Genomic DNA, 4301 nt, shown 5'->3' with positions numbered 1-4301 from the left:
TTCCGGGAGAAATCCGAGAGAATTCCGGCAAGGAGTCCACGATTATCTTGCGGATTTCTATGTATATCTCGGACCGAATGATGGTTTGATCAGCCATCAAGAATCTCTCCCCGTCACCGGACAATCCCCGACGTACTCCTGCCCTGCGCGCTTGTTGAGAGTCACAGCACGGACTCTCGTATCGGTTTAGAGAGCTCTCATCGTTCGAGTTTTCTTCTTTTCTTCTTTTCTTCTATCTACAACTGTAACCAAGCAAGTTTTCCTGCCTGCACCGCGACCATCTACAGTGTAAGTAAAATAATCTTTAATCAACCTCCACACGTCAGTGCCTAATTCTAGTCTGCCATGCTGACTAGAATTCTAGTCTGCCACAGCCCCTCGGCCCCGACACTCACAGCTCCCAGGCCTGGAGGGTGGCCCTCGTCCTCCACGCCAGGCTGCTCTCTCGCCTGCAGTGGGCTTCGGGGGGGGTCGCTGTGCCCTGGAACAGGGCTCCACAATGCAGGGCTTCTGGGGCCTCTGGCTCAGCCCTGTTGGCTGGCTCAGTAGCCCGAGCAACATCTGGCTCTCTGGACTCAACCTTTTGCTATGGGTCAGAGGCCTGGGCTACCTCATGAAGCACCAGGCTCAGTCCGCTCCCAGACCCTCCATGCAGCGCCTCCTGCACCGAGCTCCCAGCCTCGTTCCGGGGTTGAGGACCTGAGCCGTTCAAGCGCTCCAAAGGTCCTACTCCATGCACCGGCCTGTGCACCGTGTCTCCGGCTGCACGCCAGAGGTTGCAGACCCAAGCCAAGCCGCCTCATGCAGCGCCCACCGTCTGGACGCCGTGTGCCATGCTGCACACCGAGAGCCGAGCTGCTGGAGCCATCCACCGTTCCCCGCTGATGGAAGTCTTCAGGGGCGCTTCTGGGCTACTGCTTCACCCTGCTGAGCAGCTCTCCTCAGCTCTTCTAAGCCCCGCTCTTCGCTCTCCCTCGTGCTGGGTGCGCAGCTCCTTTTATACTGTCCAGGGCTCCGCCCCTGAAGTCTTCCAGACCTCAGTGTTGCAGTCTCCAATGAGGTCCAGGGGGGAGGTGGGGGACACAACACGACTCCTCTCCCCCTCCCCTCAGGCAAGGGACTTGACTGCACTCCTCTTGCTGCCTCCTGATTGGGGGATGAGCTCCACCAATCAAAACAACAAGATTTCAAGCCTAGGACTCAACCCAAGCTCCAAAAGGCAAGCCTGCTACACCTATAAGGGGAAACATTAGTTTGGTAGCATCTTTGCTTGTGTCAGGGTAGGCCCTGAGGGGCTAGCTGCCAAGCAGGAAGTGTATGCTATGCCTCTCCCTGATCCCGCTTCATAGAATTTTTGGCCAAAGATGATAAATGGAGGAAAAGGACTGTCATCATGGTGAAGCCTTGTGTAGCTGTGCACATCTGCATTGACAGCCCAAAGCTCAACAAGAGTGTGGGACATGAACACTGCCCCATGCCAAGGAGGGAACCCCTTCTGGCCAGCTGCAAGAGGCGACAGTCTTCAGCAAAGTCAATGCCAATTCAGGTGCCTGGCAGATCCCTATCTCAGCAGTGCTCTGCTCTCTCAATATTCATGCCTTCCTTTAGGAGACTGTAGCAGGATCCACTGCTAGTAGCAATAGTAAGGCCTCCTCGTGGCCACTCTAATCTGGCTCCTACTATTCTGTTCTCACTGCAGCTACCACCCTGTCCTCGCCTGTTATGCCTTTGGTTGTTGTTATAACTCTGGGAGGCTGCCTCCAGAGAACCAGAATGTGGTCCTGGATGCCTGGTCCTGCATTGTTTCTCAGGCTCTGAGAGCCAGGTCTTGGTTCACTGGACCTCTGGCAGCTGTCAACTCAACAATAATATAATATAAACCCCTCTATGGGGTGCCATCAGTGGCTCCTTGCCTCCCCTTCAGTCTCTCACACACCTCACATCCTCAACAGCAAACAGAGCCAGACACAAAGGCTCTCCCCCTGACTTCTCAGTTTTGCTGACATCTCCCAGCTTTGGCCCTTCTAGGCCTACTCACAGTTCCCAGTCTCCTGTCTTGCTTCTCCACTCTGCACAGGGAGCACAGCCAGGGTCAGCCTCCAGTTCTCCTGGACTGCTTCTCTCTGCTCCTAGCAGTGAGCTCTTCCCTCCAACTGTGTTGCTAGCTGTTCATCACCTGGGGTTTTGCAGCTTTCTACATTTAGTGCCCAGCTGTACTCTCAGGGCCTTGGTGTGCATTCATTTTAGGCTTCTCCTGGAGCTCTTAACTACTGAATGATCCCACCCATTAACTCCTGAAACCAGTTTTAAGTACACTTTAGGCAGCTTAAGTTGTGCCATTCCAGTCCATTAATGCAGGCATGGACAAAATATGGCCTGTGGGCTGTATCCTGTCTGCCAATTAAAGCTATCCAGCCTGCAGATAAGTTTATGGTAGATGGCCTCCGGGTGACTGCTGGCACTGGGGGAGAAATTGTGCTAAAAATGTGGACTACCTTAACGGATTATAAGTCAATTTTTGGATGCCAGATAAAAAAGATAACTGGACAGTCCTAGCTGATCACAATTGTGTGGGACACTCTGTTTGTAAGTTGAACTTAACCGTTTCTGGATTGTTGTTTGTTGTGATCAGATGTATGGAACTTTTCACAGCACGGTATTCATATTGAGCATAACACAATCCATATGGCTGCATCCTGAATGAACCATTCCTGCAATATTTTCAACTGGAGAATTCCTACTCTCATTTTTACTGGACACTAGATAATTATAGTTGTGCAATATCGTTCGGTACTTGTTTCTGGAAATCCCACTGTGGACAATAGAGCTACGCTTTGTTATTTGGTGGATCCTGCTGGAAATATTCTTAGTGTACAACATAACCAAATTTATGGAAATATTCTAGATAGCAATGGGACTTGGTACAATCAAACCTATGGCAACTATAATGGATTTGTTTTTATGACCAATACCACCTACTGGAAATGTTCCCTTTAAGGAGTAGCAGTCCATGAGCTTCGGTCCGTGAGCGTACTGCTTTGGTCCGTGAGCGTGCTGCTTCAGTCCCACCTCCCCCTTTCGGCACGGCGTGGTCTGCTGGTAAGTGTCCCAAAGTAAGTGTCCAGGTGGGAGCAGGCAGGGTTCGGCCACCACCCTTCTCCATGTTAACTGCAGTGGGGGAGTGGTGACTGCTCCTCTGCTGCTACATTTCTGGATCCATGGGGAGCCCAGTGGGTCAGGTAGCATGGCCCTGTGTGCTAAATTAGGCATGTGGGGCTGGTGTGACAAAAGAGCCAATCTGGGCATGTGGGGCTGGGCATAGGCAATGCAAAGCCCAATCTGGGTGCCCGGGACCCAACCCCATGTATGGACCCCACAAGGGGCCTGGTCCACTGACTGGTCCAGCACCACTTATCCAAAAGGCCAACCACCAACTGCCCTAGGTTATTCATGCCTTTAATCACCCATCTGGACACATTCTCCCCTGATTATACTGGTTGGGGCTGGGGGCTGGGGCTTGAGCGGGGAACTGCTCCACTCCCCCGCATCGCCTTGGGGAGCGAGGAGGCACACGGTGTCAGGACTGGGGAGTGAAGCAGTTCCCTGGAGCTGTCAGAGCCTGCACCAGCCCCAGCCCCAGCCCCCAGCCCTGCCTTGCCTCACCTCAGGGAGGAGCCGCTGCTTGCCCTGAGTGAAGCTCTGCTGGCTCTGGGGAACTGCTCTGCTCCCCAGCCTTGATGCCATGTGCCACCTCGCTCCCCAAGGCAATGCAGGGGAGCGAACAATTGTATTCGGTCCTAAGGTATTATCTAGTGGACCCGTGTGTATTAAGATGAATCAGAAACAAACATTCATTACTGAGTCTAAGAGATCATTGAAAAAGTTCATTTCAATGCTAGATCATTCAGAGATATCAGTGATTAACCAGAATTGCACCCCATTTGTAAGACCTTTAAGAATTGGATGGTATTTTTGGTTACAGCAGACATCGAGAGTGTCTATGCACCAAAGATGGAAAAGTGATATATCAACTCTGTTGAATGTGGCAGCAATTAGAAGTGCTAAGAAATAAGTTATCATCAGTAGTAGATTGTGTGGATGATTTATCTTTTCTGATCAATTAATCTTTTTCTAGGTTAGGCTTACAATTATGGTTGAGGTCTAAAATTCTGCCACAAGGGGAGGAATTGAGTCAGATACCAGATTATTACAGAGGTCATAAATATACAGTGAATTGATATATCATTAGCTCTGGCCTGCATCCAGGACCAAGCTTGGGTCCAAACTATCATAGCAGGAAT

This window comes from Alligator sinensis, unplaced genomic scaffold, assembly GCF_000455745.1.
Source record: "Alligator sinensis unplaced genomic scaffold, ASM45574v1 scaffold900_1, whole genome shotgun sequence".
In the NCBI taxonomy this organism is placed as follows: Eukaryota; Metazoa; Chordata; order Crocodylia; family Alligatoridae; genus Alligator; species Alligator sinensis.
Note: the sequence above shows the minus strand (reverse complement) of the source record.